The sequence below is a fragment of the Hyla sarda genome, chromosome 2, assembly GCF_029499605.1.
Source record: "Hyla sarda isolate aHylSar1 chromosome 2, aHylSar1.hap1, whole genome shotgun sequence".
In the NCBI taxonomy this organism is placed as follows: domain Eukaryota; kingdom Metazoa; phylum Chordata; class Amphibia; order Anura; family Hylidae; genus Hyla; species Hyla sarda.
Window position 1 is genome coordinate 186804377 of NC_079190.1, and position 19066 is coordinate 186823442.

At 42.7% G+C, this 19066-nt stretch overlaps 1 protein-coding gene across 3 annotated transcripts in view; it reads right to left on the bottom strand.

The window, feature by feature from the left end:
* TMEM131 (transmembrane protein 131) overlaps positions 1-19066 on the bottom strand; it is a 209753-nt gene that overhangs the window by 166200 nt on the left and 24487 nt on the right. The window lies entirely within an intron of this gene.

Here is a 19066-nt window from a genome sequence, read left to right on the forward strand (position 1 = left end):
TTTTTCATTTAATAACTAGGGCTATGAAATTCCAGTTATTCTATAATCGGAGGGATAAGGAGCATATATATTATTACCTTCTTATGAGAGAACTAGAGATATAAGCTAGCATGTTTCATGTTACGTTGGAAATACAGTAAGAAATATGAAAAAGCTTTGTACTTTTTGCCCTAGTAGGCTTCATTCACATGCCGTTTTAGCTCTTCTGTCCGCCTTTAAGTGAGCAAGCTGCCCAATCGGAAAGCCGATGTAGTGCCAGACCTGGCTGAATGCAGTCCGACAGTGACTCTGTTCTCATTAGGCACATCGGCTTCCCATTTTGACAGCTTGCTGATGTAGAGCATTATGGAAGGGCTAAAACATGATGTGAATGTAGCCTTCTAACAATTACACATTGCCAGTTGTGTATAAACTGTTACAATACCACAGCAGACCTTTGGCACACAGGGCATGTTCACACGTGGCTATACATTTGCAGCAGCTAGTGACTGCCCTATTGAAGTTAATTAGGAAAATCCACACGAAGTCTGCAGTGTTTCCACCACCTGTAAACATGCCTTTATGTATTTCTCTTAATGCAGGTTAAAAGGACTATTCAATATTCGTACACACACAATGGGGGAGATTTATCAAAATCTGTGCATTGGAAAAGTTGACCAGTTGCCCATAGCAACCAATCAGATTGCATCTTTCAATTCTCATAGGCCCTTTCAAAAATGAAAGAAGTTATCTGATTGGTTGTTATGGGCAACTGGTCAACTTTCCCTCCACACAGGTTTTGATAAATCTCCCCCAATATGAGGACACCTAAACATTGTGGCTGTTCATAAATCTGGAAGTGCCACCTGCCATGACAGCTTAATTTTTAAGAAACTCTAAGATATTTTCGGTCACTTTACTCAGAATCATTCATTAATTTATAGGCTGGGTTCACATATGGCACCAGTATTTTAGCTAAAACTAATAGAAGGTCATAAACACAGAAAAAAATGCAAATCTTTTCATTATAGTTTTTCTCTGTGTTGGTTCCACTCGGACATGTAAAACTAACTTAAAGGGAGCCTGTCACCTTAAGAATGCAGTCCAACCTAACAGCAGCAAACTGGAGCAGAGGAGATTCAATAGAACTAGTATCTCATTGACTGAGATGGTTGCTTATTGTGAGATTAATTCCCTTGTGGTGTCACTGCAGGGAAATAAACACTTGTTCTGTGTTCCCTAAGAGAACAGGGATGACAGCTAGGGGTTCTATCATGAAACACGTACAGTGGTCCCTCAACATACGATGGTAATCCGTTCCAAACAGACCATTGTTTGTTGAAACCATCGCATGTTGAGGGATCCGTACAATGTAAAGAATAGGACAGTGGTCTACAACCTGCGGACCTCCAGATGTTGCAAAACTACAACCCCCAGTATGCCCGGAGAGCCGTTGGCTGTCCGGGCATGCTGGGTGTTATAGTTTTGCAACATATGGAGGTCCGCAGGTTGTAGACCACTGTTCGAGGAAGTTGTACTCACCTGTCCCCGCCGCTCCGGACCGTCACCGCTGCCCTGGATGTTGCCGTCCATCACTGTCGCCGCGTCCCCGAGGTGTCCCCGACACTCCGGCAAGGCATCTGCTTCCCCGGCATCCGCGCTCTCCGTCGCGGCCATCACGTCGCTACACACGCCGCTCCTATTGGATGATGGGACGGCGTGTGCAGCGACGTGATGGCGTCGATGGAGAGCACCGACGATGCAGGGGATCCCGAAGAGGATGCGCCGGAGCCCCGAGGACAGGTAAGTGATCTTCAGCGGACCACACGGGGCACCGTAAACGGCTATTCGGTGGCAGCTGAAGCAGTCAGCGCTGCCGGATAGCCGTTTATGCGATGGCCCCGACATACAAAAGCATCGTATGTTAATGCTGCCTCCAACATGCGATGGCCTCTGAGAGGCCATCGCATGTTGAAATTATCGTATGTCGGGGCCATCGTAGGTCGAGGGGTCACTGTACTGTCTAGGTACTCTTGTAACTAAGCCAGATACAAGTGGCCATTATTTAAATGCATCTGTCCATTCATAAGATGTTTTTAAGTTTCATGGCCAATAGTACATGTTTACAAACTTAATTTCTCTTATTATCTGGCCAATCACAGCATAGCACACACTCCTCTCTGAATGCCATTGAAAGTGGAAAGATTTTTGAGCTGTTTATTGGGGGAGGGAGTCATTTTTGGTCACTCAAGTGCTTTACAAATTTGTTAGGAATTACACTGGCTATTAAAATGAAAGTTGTTTGGAACAACAGTGACCATATTTTGTTAAGAAGAGCAACCAACCAATGGAAGCACTGCCTTTACTAACCGCATTATTGTTTTGAAACACATTTGTAAAATTATTCATTTCTATTATTTTCATTTTCTAGAAAGGATGTGGCACAGTATTGCCTCCCCAGGATCTGGAAGACTACATAGGCAAGAATGACTGAGCCATCACTTGTGGCAAAGGCGTCAATGAACAACATTTTCAGTTCTATGTAAGTTTTAACCACAGAGTACAAACCATTGCTTAACAGCAAGACTACAGCTACAAAACCAAACACAGCGAGCATATGAAAACAATTTTCTCAAAATAAAATTAATAGGTTAAACTGGTCATACTACTACTACTTTCTGCATGGTAAGTAACAGAGGGGGGGGGGGGGACATTTCTACTAAGGCTGGGCTACAGTCTCTTACTGTATGACAAGTATGTGTGACTCATAGAAGCTCCGGTCACAAGGATTCTTTAGTTCTACAGTCAGATCATTGTTTCTACAGAAAGTCTATAATGTTTATTGGCTGAAGCCAGTTCTAATGAATCATGTTTGTTCTACCATTGTCTGAGTCATAACAGGTGGCAAGAGATCCCTAAATGTTGCAGTGCCATGTTTTCTTTTATATCGGTGATATCTTGGTACTATGGTATTTCTTCTCAACGGACTTATCTTCAATGAGTCATTAACAGCAGACAATAAATCTGTACAATGTGGCTACCATTAATGCTAGAAGGGCAGGGTGACTTCTCATGGTTCTCCGTTACAGAGGGATTTAGAATAAAGTATACCAGTTCAGTTTATGTACAAAGCCACCATAGTGTATTATATGGAAATTACTGTAAGACAACAGAAATGGAAGACCATAAAGTAAAAACAAATAGCAGGTCAGAATTTATCCAAACTTCCCAAAAAATTGAAGAAAATACAACAGAGAATGCATACTGCTGCACCATCAATTGGGTGCTGCCAGTGATAGCCGATCACTGTACCAAGCCATCTCTAAAAGCTCCCATGCCAGATCGCCACTTTGTTCCAATGTGAGAGTCAGAACCCTAATCTCAAGATTGTGAGGGGTCTCAGAATAGGTCCCCCCCCCCCCCCCCCCACACACTGATGACTAGAATGGAGGCCAAATGTCCCGAGTGAAGGGAGCAGCAGCAACAATAAATATTTCACTGCTCCATTCACTCTTTATTAGACAATTGAACCTTGCCAAGTACTAAACTCAACAAGGTTCTGGGGGTTCCCATAAACAGTGTATGGGTGGTGTCAAGAATGTAGGCTACACTTATTTACTCAAAAAACGCTGACCTCCACTTTTGTGATCTGTCCACTCAGTAGGGAGGGGGGGTCCAAGCAGTGCAAATAAATTTCAATCTTGAGATAACCCCCTTAACATTGTGTAGGTCCCCCCTTGGGTTGCCAGAACAGCTCTTGCCCATAGAGGCATGGGCTCCACAAAATTTCGGGAGATGCCTTGTGGTATCTGGCACCCATCAGATTGTTAAAGTGGACCAATCAGCAGGAAAACAGGGGTGTAAAAAAGCCCATGACAAGATCGGGCTAATCATCAGAATTCCAGGCACACTTTAATCTCTATAGTTCTTTGCAGTGTCAAAATATATCCCTTTTATGTTACTATGCAAAAGCGACTCAAAAATATTCCCCGGCATAGCAAGGGCCCAAGTAGGTCCAGCCCGTGTCCTCTGTATCTAATGGCAGTAAAACAATGCAGGAAAGCAGCGATAAAGAGGACATGGGCTTGAATTATTTGGCCCCAAGCTCGCAAATGGTCCCTAGGATTTTAAGCATCATTTGCATAACAAAAAGTCTCTCACGACTGGAAAGGACTTACGTATGCCTGAAACACTGATGACTAGCCCTATCTAGCTATGTACTTACTTAGGCTGGGTTAACATTGCCGAAAATGTGCGAAAAGTTCGCCCAAAAAAACACATGTGGACATGCCGCACATTTCAATGATCCAACAGGCACTAGGACTGCAGGACGTCTGGTATTTGCCAGAGAACACCAAGATTGGCAAATTTGCCACTGGCACCCTGTGCTCTTCACCTTGTCCCAAGATGAGATCCTCAGACCCCTTGTGAGACCATATGCAGGAGCGGTTGGCCCTGGGTTCCTCCTAATGCAAGACAATGTTAGACCTCATGTGGCTGGAGTGTGTCAGCAGTTCCTGCAAGAGGAAGGCATTGATGCTATGGACTGGCCCACCCATTCCCCAGACCTGAATCCGATTGAGCACATCTGGGACATCATGTCTCGCTCCATCCACCAACGCCACTTTGCACCACAGACTGTCCAGGAGTTGGCAGATATATTAGTCCCGGTCTGGGAGGACATCCCTCAGGAGACCATCCCCCACCTCATCAGGAGCATGCCCAGGCATTGTAGGGAGGTCATACAGGCACGTGGAGGCCACACACACTATTGAGCCTTATTTTGACTTGTTTTAAGGACATTACATCAAAGTTGGATCAGCCTGTAGTGGGGTTTTCCACTTTGATTTTGAGTGTGACTCCATATCCAGACCTCCATGGGTTGATAAATCTGATTTCCATTGATAATTTGTGTGCGATTTTGTTGTCAGCACATTCAGCTATGTAAAGACAAAAGTAATTCATACGATTAGATCATTCATTCAGATCTAGGATGTGTTATCTTAGTGTTCCCTTTATTTTTTTGAGCAGTGCAGCGGTGTGGAAATTTTATTAAAAAAACTACTTGTCCACTGGACTAAAATGGAGCAAAATCTACTTGTCCCTCATGACGATCCACTTGTCCGGGCCAATTTTCGCTTTTACGCTCAGATTTTTTTCTTCTCGCCCTATAATAGCCATAACTACCTACTATAAGGATACCTTTTCAATTTTCAATAACATATTCTCTGAACCAAAAAAAAAAAAATATATATATATAATAATAATAATAATTCTATATATATATATATATATATATTTATTATATATTATATATTATATATATATATATATATATATATATATATATATATATATATATATTTTAAGGGAAGTGAAATTTAAATTTAAAAGATAATTTAGCAGATTTGGTGGTTTTCTTTTCTGCGCCATTTACCTTGTGGTTGAGGCATCATGTTAGTTTTATACTTTAGGCGCCTGATTACAGCGATACCAGATTTGTATCGTTTACGTCATGTTTTACTAATTCTGAACTTTTTCAAATTTTTTTAATTGCCATTTTTTAACCCCTGTAGCTTTATTTTTTTTCCGCATACCAGGCTGTATGAGGGCTCATTTTTTGCGCCATAATCTGTTTTTTGTATCGGTACCATTTTGGTATTGATCTGACTTTTTAATCGCTTTTTAACAATTTTTTCTGGGATATTATAAAAATTGCAAATCTGTGGTTTGGTATTTTTTTACATTTACCGTACGGGATACATAATGTTATATTTTAATAGGTTGTACAATTACGCACGAAACAATACCAAATATGTTTATTTTTATTATGTTTACATGTTTTTATATAGGGAAAGGGGGTGATTTGAACTTTTAACATGGAAGGGGTTAATGCAGCGGTCTCCAAACTGTGGCCCTCCAGATGTTGCAAAACTACAACTCCCAGCATGCAACGGCTGTCCTGGCATGTTGGGAATTGTAGTATTGTAACATCTGGAGAGCCACAGTTTGGAGACCACTGGGTTAATGTGTCTTTCAAACGTTTATTAAAATGTTTTTATATTTTTTATTACACTTATAGGAGGAATCATTAGATTCCTCATACAGATGAATAGATTCTATTGAACTCTTTTAATCTGTGTGCTCTGTGATCCATTGATAGAGCCTGGTCCAGCCAGGATCTATCAATGACAGAGCTGGGACTGGAGGAAGCAGAGGTAAGTCCTCCGGCTACCTCTATAGTGGATCGCCTCCCTGTGATCGCGCTGCGGGGGGGGGGGGGGTCGATCCACCCCACTAGCCCACCAGGGAGCATTCACATGTCCCTTTTTTCAAAGCTGACAGCGGCGATCTAAAGGGTTAATAGCCAGCCGCGGCGATCGCCGCATGCTGGCTATTAGCGGCGGCCCCCGGCTACTGAGAACAGCCGGGGGCTGCAGAGTACAGAGCGGGCAGGAATCCCGAGCCCGCTCCATACTCCCCTGTGAGCGCCGCAAGCATCTCCCTGTGCAGACGCGCCTCCTCCCCTCAGCTCTCCGAAGCTACAGCTGGGGGGAGTGAAGGCAGAGGACGCAGGTCTGCACGGGGAGAAATAAGCCACGCCCCCTCATCTCCCCCCGCACGTCTGCAGAGCAGGGGAGAGAAGACAAATACTGTACACAGCTTCTCATCTCCCCTGCTCTGCTTCGGAGGACACAGGCTGCAGAGTATGGAGCGGGCAGGAGTTGGGAGCCTGTTCCATACAGACTGCAGATCGCCGCCGCACTTGTCAGGTCCGGCCCTGCTTGCCCGAAGCCGGGCTAAGGTCCGGACAAATTCACCTGCCCGGCGCCCAAAACTGCTAGTCCCGGGCGTCGGGCGATAGGAATTCCACATCCCTGAAGTGTATTTAACCACTTAAGGACCAAGCCCATTTTGAGCTTAAGGACCAGGCCAATTTTATTTTTGCGTTTTAGTTTCCTCCTCGCCTTCTAAAATCCATAACTTTTATACTTCCATCTACAGACCCATATAAGGGATTGTATTTTGTGTGACCAATTGTACTTTGTAATGAAACCTCTCATTTTACCAAAAAATGTATGGCGAACCCAAAGAATTTAAATGAAAACCACAATTTTGCACATTTTGGAGGGTTTTGTTTTCACACTGTTCACTTTATGGTAAAAATGATATGTTCTTTATTCTGTGGGTCCATACGATTAAAATGATACCCATGGCTAGATACTTTTCTATTATTGTACCGCTTAAAAAAAAAATCTCAAACTTTTTGTACAAAATCAGTAATATAAAATCGCCCTATTTTTCTGTATATGGGGCGGTATGAGGGCTCCTTTTTTGTGCAGTCATCTGTCCTTTTTATTGATACCACATTTGCATATATAAAACTTTTAGATAAATTACATTTTTTTCTTTAATGAAATGTGACAAAAAAAAATACTGCATTTTTGGACTTTTTTTTTAAGTTTACGCCATTCCCCGTACGGGATCAATAACATAATATTTTTATAGTTTGGACATTTACGCACGCAGTGATACCAAATGTTTTACAATAAATTTTTACGCTTTTTTGGGGTAAAATTAGAAAAAGGGACAATTTTCGTTTTTATTGGGGAAGGGGATTTTTCCTTTTTTTTAACTTTTTATTTTGACATTTTTCGCCCTTTTTTTATTCTTTTTTTTTTAATTATACACTTTTTATGTCCCCATAGGAGACTATGAATAGAGATCAGTTGATTGCTAATACTGTTCAGTTCAGTGCTATGCATAATATCAGCGATCTTCTGCTCTGGTCTGCTTGCTCTCAGACCAGAGCAGAAGACCCGAGGAGACTGCCGGAGGTGGATGAGGGGACCTCCGCCCGCCATTACAGATGATCGGATCCCGCCATTACCGGTGGGTCCCAGCTGCTGACAGCAGCTGGGACCTGCAGTGTATGACGCGAACACCGCTCCGATGCTCGCAGTCATACACAGGACGTAAATGTACATATACGTCCTTGGTCGTTAAGGGGTTAATGAATACTTTTTACCGCACTAGTAGTTAGCTGCATTTTTCCTTTCTATTCTCTGTCATTCCTTTGCTTTTCTCATCCTGCTGTCCTCTTTTGCTTCTCTCTCCTTCCCTTTCCTCCCTTCTCTTCAACATTCTTTTTTCTTTTTCCCCTGCCACATATCCCTAAGTCAACACTTGAGGACTGTCACCTCCCTGTTTTCAGTAATGTATATTCACCTGGCTGTCCACCCAAGACCTCAAATTTAACCATCAGTATCTACTAAAAGCAGCAAGCTGATATACCTATTGACATAGGCAGTTTCAGACAAACATATGTATCTATGGCTATCTTTAGCTAATGCCAGACTTAGGTTTTGTTAGACTAATTGTCATCAGCAGGAAGAAAACCAACAACCTAGAAAAGGAATTATAAATATCAAGGATTACTTATAGATAAAAGTGGATTTCTTGAGTGAAGGTAATGAATGTGTGTTAATATGCACATGTCTTCCTATCATCTCCCGTTCAGCATCTGGTGACTCTGCATGTGTATTATATTAGCATTCTGCACAGTCTAGCATGCATTAGCTACTTGGCACTATGCAGCTTTTAATGAAAATTATTTGACCTATAACTTGTAGAAAGCCAGCAGTGCAATTATTTTGACTATTCTGACAGCTGTAGATGGCAGTGTGAAGCATTATGAAGGAAGGAGCGGATTAACAACTGATAGGTTCACCAGCCTCGTCAGCCTTCCATTACTACAGAGAATTACAGGGCAGATGCCATGGAGAATACCATGCTAACAAGCCTTCTCACTACCAGACAAAGGTGTCAGCAGAGAGCACTGTGGTCAGACTGGCAAGAACCACACAGCTTCCTCTGGCGCATACAGCAGCTGATAAGTACTAGAAGGCTATCAATTTTTAAAAATAGAAGTAATTTACAAATCAGCATCAAAGTCCAGTAGAGACTCAGGATATACATGTACATTCTGGTGCCAGACAACCAGACTCATAAGTCTAATGAGTTCATCTGGGTAATTTCTAGCACTAGCAGCCTGGTGAGATGACTAGCTGGAGTGATAGACCACCTGATCCTCAGCCAGAGGATTCATGAGAAATGTAGCCTGCAACATCAGCAAAAAGAAGCAAACAAACTGCATACACAAGAAGCGCTACATTAACCCCTCAAGGACCACAGGTTTTTTCGTTTCTGCACTTTTGTATTTTCCACCTCACCTTCTAAAAATCAGAACGCTTTCAATTTTGCACCTACAGACCCATATGAGGGCTTGTTTTTTGTGCCACCAATTGTACTTTATAATGACATCAATTATTTCCCCCAAAACTATATGGCAAAACCAGAATAAAAATTATTTTTGGGGCAAAATTGGAAAAAAATGCTATTTTGTAACTTTTGGGGGCTTCTACGCAGTGCATTTTTCGGTAAAAATTATACCTTATCTTTATTTTGTAGGTCCATACAGTTACAATTATATCATTTTATATAGTTTTTTTATTATTATTTTACTACTTGAAAAATTATTTAAAAAAATAAAAATTAACTACATGCACCAACGTATGTTTAAAATGGTCATCTTCTGACCGCTATAACTTTTTTATTTTTCCGTATACAGAGCGGTAGGAGGGCTCACTTTTTGCGGCGTGATCTAAAGTACTTTTTTTTTAATGTTTTGATAGGACTTTGATTGCTTTTTATACATTTTTTAGGGCATACAAAGTACCCAAAAATACGCAATCTTGGACCCTTGAATTTTTTGGCATGTACACCATTGACCATGTGGTTTAATTAACATTATATTTTTATAGTACGTACATTTATGCATGCGGTGATACCACATGTTTATTCTTATTTTTGTTTACATTAAAAAAAAATTTTATTCAAACTTTTACTCAGGAAGGAGTTAAATTACATTCCCTTTATTTTATTTTTTTTAAAACACTTTTTTTAGCCCCCATAGGGAAATATTACATGCAATCCTTTGACTGCATACATTGAACAATGCTATGCCATAGCATAGCATTGATAAGTGTTATCTACACTCAATTGTTCAAGTCTGGATCTCAGGCTTGGGGCAATCAAACACCGATCGGACAGCGAGGAGCAAGGTAAGGTGCCTCCCGCTGTCCTCTCAACTGTTCGGGATGCCGTGATTTCACTGCTGCGGTCCCGAACAGCTCCGCTGAGCTAACCGGCAGTGATTTCTCCCGGTTTAGACGCAGCACTCTTTGATCGTGGCATCTAAAGGGTTAATACTGGACATCAGACTGATCGGTGATGTCCTACATTAGCCGTGGGACCCAGCAGGTATGAAGTGCGCTCAGCTCCTGAGCGTGCTTCACATAACAGGAGCCGGACACGGATGTAAACATACGTCCGTGGTAGTTAACCTCTTAAGGATGTAGGGCGTACCGCCACGGCTGAAAGTGAAGTTAAAAGCTTCCCAGCAGCTCAGTCGGGCTGATCGGGACACTGCGATAAAATCGCAATGTCCCAATCAGCTAGGACGCGAGCGGAGGTCCCCTTATCTGTCTCTGCTGTGTCCAATCTGGGCTTGATTGCTCCAAGCCCGAGCTACAGGCTTGAGCAATCGAGCCCCTATCTCGCTGATCCATGCAAAGCTATGGCTTTGCAGTGATCAGCATAAGAGATCAGTGTGTGCAGTGTTATAGCCCCCTATGGGAGCTATAGTACTGCAAAAAAAAAAGTGAACAAAAAAAAAAGTTAACAAAAGGTCATTTAACCCCCTTACCTAATAAAAGTTTGAATCACCCCCCTTTTCCCATAAAAAAAAACTGTGTAAATAAAAAAATAAACATGTGGTATCGCCACGTGCGGAAATGTCCGACCTATAAAAATATATTGTTAATTAAATCGCATGGTCAATGGCGTACGCGCACAAAAATTCCAAAGTCCAAAATAGCTTATTTTTGGTCACTTTTTATATCATGAAAAATTAATAAAAAGCGATCAAAAAGTCCGATCAATGCAAAAATGGTACCGATAAAAACTTCAGATCACGGCGCAAAAAAAGAGCCCTCAAACCGCCCCATACGCGGAAAAATAAAAAAAGTTATAGGGGTTAGAAGAGGAGAATTTTTTACATATACATTTTCCTGCATGAAGTTATGATTTTTTTTCGAAGTACGACAAAATCAAACCTATATAAGTAGGGCATCATTTTAACCTACAGAATAAAGATAAGGTGTTATTTTTACCGAAAAATGCACTGCGTAGAAACGGAAGCCCCCAAGTTACAAAATGTCATTTTGTCGCACAATGAATATTTCTTCCGTTTTGCTGTGGATTTTTGGGTAAAATGACTGATGTTACTGCAAAGTAGAATTGGTGCCGCAAACAATAAGCCATCATATGGAATTTTAGGTGCAAAATTTAAAGCGTTCAGATTTTTAGAAGGTGATGGGGAAAAAAATGAAAATGCAAAAACAGAAAAACCCTGCGTCCTTAAGGGGTTAAAGGGGTATTTCTGTGAAAAACAATCTTTTTAAATCAACTGGTGTCAGAAAGTTAAAAAAAAAAAAAATTTGTAAATTACTTCTATTTAAAAATCTAAGGATAGGGGATAAGTTGGAGATCACGGGGGGTCCGACCGCTGGGGCCCCCTGCGATCTCTCTGTACGGGGCCCCGGCTCTCGGCCCAGATAGCGGGTGTCGACACGCCCCCTCAATACATCTCTATGGCAGAGCCGGAGATTGCTGAAGGCAGCGCTTCGGCTCTGCCATAGAGTTGTATTGAGGGGGCGTGTCGGCCGCCGCCTCGTGCGGAGGTCGACACGCCCCCTTCCCGCGGGCTGTCGGGGCTCCGTACAGGAGATCGCAGGGGGCCCCAGATGTCGGACCCCCCGCGATCTCAAACTTATCCCCTATCCTTAGGATAGGGGATAAGTTGCTCACCACTGAGTCACCACTGGACTACTCCTTTAATCTTTCCAGTACTTATCAGCTGCTGTATACTACAGAGGAAGTTTTTGTTGTATTGTTCTTTTCTGTCTGATCACAGTGCTCTCTGCTGAAACCTCTGTCCATGTCAGGAAATGTCCAGAACAGGAGAGGTTTGCTATGGGGCTTTGCTTCTGCTCTGGACAGTTCCTGATATTGACAGAAAAGAAATTAAAAAATAAAAGAACTTCCTGCGGAACATACAGCAGCTGATAAGTACTGGACGGATTAAGAATTTTAAATAGAAGTAATTTACACATCTGTTCAACCTTCTGGCACCAGTCGATTAATAAAAATGTTTTCACCAGAGTACCCCTTTAAGAAGAAAGTCGCTTTGTGTTTAAACCCCTTCAATTGCCCTACAGAAAAATGGAGACTCAAAAATGTCTATTTCAGTTCACCGAATTAATCTGTTTATGGTCACATCGCTACTCATGATGAGTTTCTTTGTACGCTTATGTTCTGTGCTGAGCATGCTTGTTATTTTGCATATATTTTAGGTTTTGTAAGAAAATTCTAATAAAATAGATTCAAAATAAATTCCAATATAGGAAAAAAAAAAAAAAGTATTTCATTGGAAAACTGGAAGTGTGTGTTTCCCCCAATATATGAGGTATTTCAGTGTACACCTCTGCTGGTATGCCACTTCATTTACACTCCACAAAATATTTCCAAATTCCACATATCTGTGCTGGAGAGGATGTGGTGCCATAGACACGCTTCTTTATATCCAATGGGAATCTCTTCAAATTAAACCAATATGGTTAGCAACCAAACATCTCCAATCTTACAAATGATTCCCATCCTTTTTAATGCCACAAACAGCATTACTATATTTATCAAAGTAAACTATTATCTTCCAAATTGTAGAACCTTAAGGCTAGGTTCAGACTACGGAATCTCCGGGCAGAAAATTTCCGCCCAGAGATTACGAGTTCCGCCTGCGCCGACTGAATTAGTCGGTGCTAGGACCGCGCGGACACTGCAGTCTCCTATAGACTGCTATGTGTTCCGCTAGGATTTCCGCCTGAAGAAAGGGGTTGCTCTTTTTAGCAACCCCTTTTTGCTAGAGGATTTTCTAGCGGATTTTTCATCCGGATTTTCCGCTTCACAAATTCCGAAGTGTGAATTTGTGAACGGAAAACCATTCACTACACTATGCATTATAGTAAGCGGAATTTCTGCCAGAAATTTTAAAGCGAAAATTCCGGACGAAATTCCGTAGTCTGAACCTAGCCTAACCCCTTAAGGACCAGGCCATTTTACACCTTAAGGACCAGAGCATTTTTTGCAATTCTGACCACTGTCACTTTAAACATTAATAACTCTGGAATACTTTTACTTATCATTCTGATTCCGAGATAGTTTTTTCGTGACATATTCTACTTTAACATAGTGTGCCTTCAGCTGTTGCAAAAGCTACAACCCCCAGCATGTACAGACAGTGGAAGGGCATGCTGGGACTTTTAGTTATGCAACAGCTGGAGGCATACTACTTTGGCTGGGGATTGTAGTTATGCAACAGCTGGAGACACACTGGTTTGCTACTTATCTCAGTGTTTCACAATCAGCTGTTGCAAAACTACAACTCTCAGCAGTCACCGACAGCCAACAGGCATGCTGGGAGTTGTAGTTATGCAACCAGCAGATGCACCACTACAACTCCCAGCAGGCACTTTAGCTGATTGTGCAAGCTGGGAGTTTTAGTTATACAACAGCTGAAGGTACACTTTTCCATAGAAAAAATGTGCCTCCAGCTGTTGCAAAACTATAAGTCCCAGTATGCCCATAAGGGAATGCTGGGAGTTGTGGTGGTCTGCCTCCTGCTGTTGCATAACTACAGCTCCCAGCATGCCCTTTTTGCATGCTGGGAGCAGTTACTAAGACACAGCAGGAGGCTGTCGCTCACCCAACTGCTGATCCACTCTGCAGGTCAGTCCCTCACCGCTCCTGGGGCCCCGATCCCAACAGGGATGCCGCGAATCCGGGTCCCCAGCTGCCGGGGTCCTCTTCCCGCACCCGATCACGTCCTCCGGAAGAGGGGCGGGGCGGGTTGCGGGAGTGACACCCGCAGCAGGTGCCCTGATTGGTCGGCCGGTAAACCGGCCAACGAATCAGGGCGATCATGAGGTGGCAGCAGTGCCACCTCACCCCTGCTGGCTATGGCTGTTCGGGGTCGTCAGAGACTGCCCCGATCAGCCAGTAATTCCGGGTCACCGGAGACATGGGGGGTCATCATGACACCCCCTGGGCGATATGCCGCGATGCCTGCTGATCGATATCAGCAGGCATCGGGCACCGGCTCCCCTCCGGCTAGCGGTGGGGGGCCGGGAATGGACAGGACGTACTCCTACGTCCTCGGTCCTTAAGGACTCGGAAACGGGGGCGTAGGAGTACGTCCATTGTCCTTAAGGGGCTAAAGGGGTATTTTTAAATCAACTGGTGCCAGATAGTTAAACAGATTTGTAAATCACTTCTATTAAAAAAAATCTTAATCCTTCCAGTACTTTTTAGGGGCTGTATACTAAACAGAAATCCAAAAAAGAAATGCATTTCCTCTGATGTCATGACCACAGTGCTCTCTGCTGACCTCTGCTGTCCATTTTAGGAACTGTCCAGAGCAGGAGAAAATCTCCATAACAAACTTATGCTGCTATGGACAGTTCCTAAAATTGACAGCAGAGGGTAGCAGAGAGCACTGTCAGAGAAAATTCATTTCTTTTCCATGGGAGTAACCCTTTAACAGCCTTTTTTTTTAAGTCTTCGAAATTAATTATTACACAACATTTAAAAAATCCTCATTACCACATATTTTTAGAGGTAACAGAATTGGTAAATACCTTTTGAGAAGTATTGTTGGGGCAAAAAACAAGTCCTTATATGGGTTGTAGGTGAAAAATGAAATGTGTTATAGCTAGTAGAAGGTGAAGAGGGAAAAAATGCAAAAATGAAAAATAGCTGCATCCTCAAGGGGTCATCCAAGATTAGGAAAACATAAAAGCATTCTTCATAAAAACAGCAGCACACTTGTGATCAAGTTTTGTGTGATATTACAATTCAGCTCTGATCACTGCAATATCACACAAACTGAGGACAAGAGTAGCACTGTGTAAAAGCTTTATTTGCCTAATATGATCCACTTAGTCTCCCTTAGCACCTCTTGGATGAGCCAGACCTTTCTATCTCACATTACTACCTCACAGACTTTGTTCATGATGGGGGTAGTAGTACAAGCACTATTGTAGCCTCCCCAGTCGCCCACAGACTCCCGCAGCCAGGAACTACTACTCCCATCTTGAAAACAAGTCTGTTCCATGATGGTGGTAGTAGTAGTAGTCCCGGATGCAGGAGTCTTAGGCGGCTGAGTTTTCATACTAATGAATGAAAAACTGATGCAAAATGATGCCACAGAGTAGTCCGGTTAGGAGGCAGTGATGGGAGAAAAGCAGGATGGAAGTAAACGGCCGCGTGAACGTAGCCTTAGTTGTCAGATTTGAAGCTTTGTCTCCTTTAAAAAAAAAAATTGAAAAAACTATCGAAAACAGTGAGTTTCTACAAAAAAATAAATAATCATTTCAATGAGGAATGTTAAAGAAAATAGATAAATGAATAAAATAAAAATAAATAGCCTGGTTTTAATAAAACGGTGCTTCAAAAAGATGAAAAAGTTATCTAAATGTGGATTGACATTTGAAATATAAAATAAATAAAAACAAAAACATTCTAAGATGATTTTGATGAGTGTGTTTTTTGGTTTTTAAATATCTGATGTACATGTGAACATGGCCTAAGTTTGTGAAATACATAGTAAATATTTTTCTGGTTTACAGCATATAAGCCAAAGAAATAACATTAGAATAAAATGATTAAATCTCAGACTGCGACCCGGATATCTGTAACATGTGCACTCTAGGAACCATTCCTGAAATGCACTGGAGGAAGCCAGACCAAAAGCAAAACGCAAGGAATGAATTGCTGTATTAAGAAAACGTAAGCTCCCTTTAAGAGAGAACTGTTCTGAATGACTACCAGACGTGATAACCAAAAGGGCAGGAGTGTATGCCCTTACAAAATGAGTAATGACATTGTAACTGCAACTAAATACAGCTCAGTGTGTGCCTGAAGACTCACCTGCCACGTATGCTATGACTGTCATCAGCACAGCCAGCACGTGTCAGCTACAATTTACATACTGAAAGCAGCCCTCAACACTGATACAGTCTAGGCTGCAACACCTCAACCAAGCTACAAAAAGACTAAACAAATACAAGTACACTAAATCAGGTCCAAATAAAGATTTTCATCAATTCTTTAAAAAAAAAAAAAAAATTACCAAAAAAAATTAACACGAGAATCCCATTATTTTCATTATTGGAAGGAGATTTATTGAATCCTGTGTGATTAATCAGATTACTTTTATTTATTTTTCAATGGCCTCTTTAATATTAAAGTAGCGCCTTGATTGGCTGCTATGGGCAAATGCTCATAGGAGCATTTTTTCAGTTCTTAAGAGTAGAGCCCCAAAGTTCATGCAGAGCATGAGGACACTGAGGGTGGGGCAGTATTTTTGTCCGTACTTTTTGCCAAGAGAGGGTCCAAAACACAGAAAATACACTGCTCAAATAAATAAAGGGAACACTTAAACAACACAATGTAACTCCAAGTCAATCCCACTTCTGTGAAATCACACTGTCCACTCCGGAACAACACTGATTGACAATCAATTTCACATGCTGTTGTGCAAATGGAACAGACAACAGGTGGAAATTATAGGCAATTAGCAAGACACCCCAAATAAAGGAGTAGTTCTGCAGGTAGTGACCACAGACCACTTCTCAGTTCCCATGTTTCCTGGCTGATGTTTTGGTCACTTCTGAATGCTTGCGGTGCTTTCACTCTAGTGGTAGCATGAGAGTCTACAACCCACACAAGTGGCTCAGGAAGTGCAGCTCATCCAGGATGGCACATCAATGTGAGATGTGGTAAGGTTTGCTGTGTCTCTCAGCGTAGTGTCCAGAGCATGGAGGCGCTACCGGGAGACAGGCCAGTATATCAGAAGACGTGGAGGAGGTTTTAGGAGGGCAACAACCCAGCATCAGGACCGCTACCTCCGCCTTTGTGCAAGGAGGAGCAGGAGGAGCACTGCCAGAACCCTGCAAAATGACCTCCAGCAGGCAACAAATGTGCACGTGTCCACTCAAACGGTCAAAAACAGACTCCATGAGGGTGGAATGAGGGCATCCAGACATCCACAGGTGGGGGTTGTGCTTATGGCCCAACGCCATGTAGGACATTTGGCATTTGCCAAAGAACACCAAGATTGGCAAATTCGCTACTGGCACCCTGTGCTCTATACAGATGAAAGCAGGTTCACACTGAGCACATGACAGACGTGACAGAGTCTGGAGATGCCGTGGAGAACGTTCTGCTGCCTGCAACATCCTCCAGCATGAACGGTTTGGCGGTGGGTCAGTAATTGTGTGGGGTGAAATTTCTTTGGGGGGCTGCACAGCCATCCATCTGCTTACCAGAGGTAGCCCGATTGTCATTAGGTACCGAGATGAGATCCTCAGACCCATTGTGAGACCATATGCTGGTGCGGTTGGCCCTGGGTTCCTACTAATGCAAGACAGTGCTAGACCTCATGTGGGTGGAGTGTGTCAGCAGTTCCTGCATGAGGAAGGCATTGATACTATGGACTGGCCCGCCCGTTCCCTAGACCTGAATCCGACCTGGGACATAATTTCTTGCTCCATCCACCAATGCCACATTGCACCACAGACTATCCAGGAGTTGGCAGATGCTTTAGTCCAGGTCTGGGAGGACATCCTTCAGGAGACCATCCCCTACCTCATCAGGAGCATGCCCAGGTATTGTAGGGAGGTCATACTGGCACGTGGAGGCCACACACACTACTGAGCCTAATTTTGACTTGTTTTAAGGACATAAAATCAATGTTGGATCAGCCTGTAGTGTGGTTTTCCACTTTGATTTTGAGTGTGACTCCATAGCCAGACCTCCATGGGTTAAAAACATTTGATTTCCATTGATAATTTTTGTGTGATTTTGTGGTCAGCACATTTAACTATGTAAAGATGAAAGTATTTCATACGGTTAGTTCATTCATCCAGATCTAGGATGTTTCCTCTTAGTGCTCCCTTTATTTTTTTGAGCAGTGTACTGGGTGTGCTCCACTCCTAGTTTGGGCTTAACCCCTTAAAGGGGTACTCCTCCCCTAGACATCTTATCCCCTATCCAAAGGATAGGGGATAAGATGTCAGATTGCCGCGGTCCCGCTGCTGGGGAGCCCCGGGATCCCCGCTGCGGCACTGCGCTAGCATTACAGCACAGAGCGAGTTCGCTCTGCACGTAATGACGGGCAATACAGGGGCCAGAGCATCATTACATCACGGCTCCGCCCCTCGTGACGTCACGGTCCGCCCCTTTCAATAAAAGTCTATGGGAGGGGACGTGGCGGTCGTCACGCCCCCTCCCATAGACTTGCATTAAAAGGGGTACTCCGGTGAAAACCTTTTTTCTTTTAAATCAACTGGTGGCAGAAAGTTAAACATATTTGTAAATTACTTCTATTAAAAAAAATCTTAATCCTTCCAGTACTTATTAGCTGCTGAATGCTACAGAGGAAATTCCTTTCTTTTTGGAACACTGATGACATCACAAGCACAGTGCTCTCTGCTGACATCTATGTCCATTTTAGCAACCATGCATAGCAGATGTATGCTAAGAGCCGCATGGTGGCTCAGTGGTTAGCACTGCTGCAGTACTGGGGACTTGGGTTCAAATCCCACTAAGGACAACAATAAATAAAGCGTTATTATAATAATGTCAGCAGAGAGAACTGTGCTCGTGAGGTCATCAGAGAGCATTCCAAAAAGAAAAGAATTTCCTCTGTAGTATTCAGCAGCTAATAAGTACAGGAAGGATTAAGATTTTTTAATAGAAGTAATTTATAAATATGTTTGACTTTCTGCCACCAGTTCATTTAAAAGAAAAAAGGTTTTCACCGGAGTACCCCTTTAAGGGGATGGGCCGTGATGTCACGAGGGGCAGAGCCGTGATGTCACGAGGGGCAGAGCCATGATGTCACTCT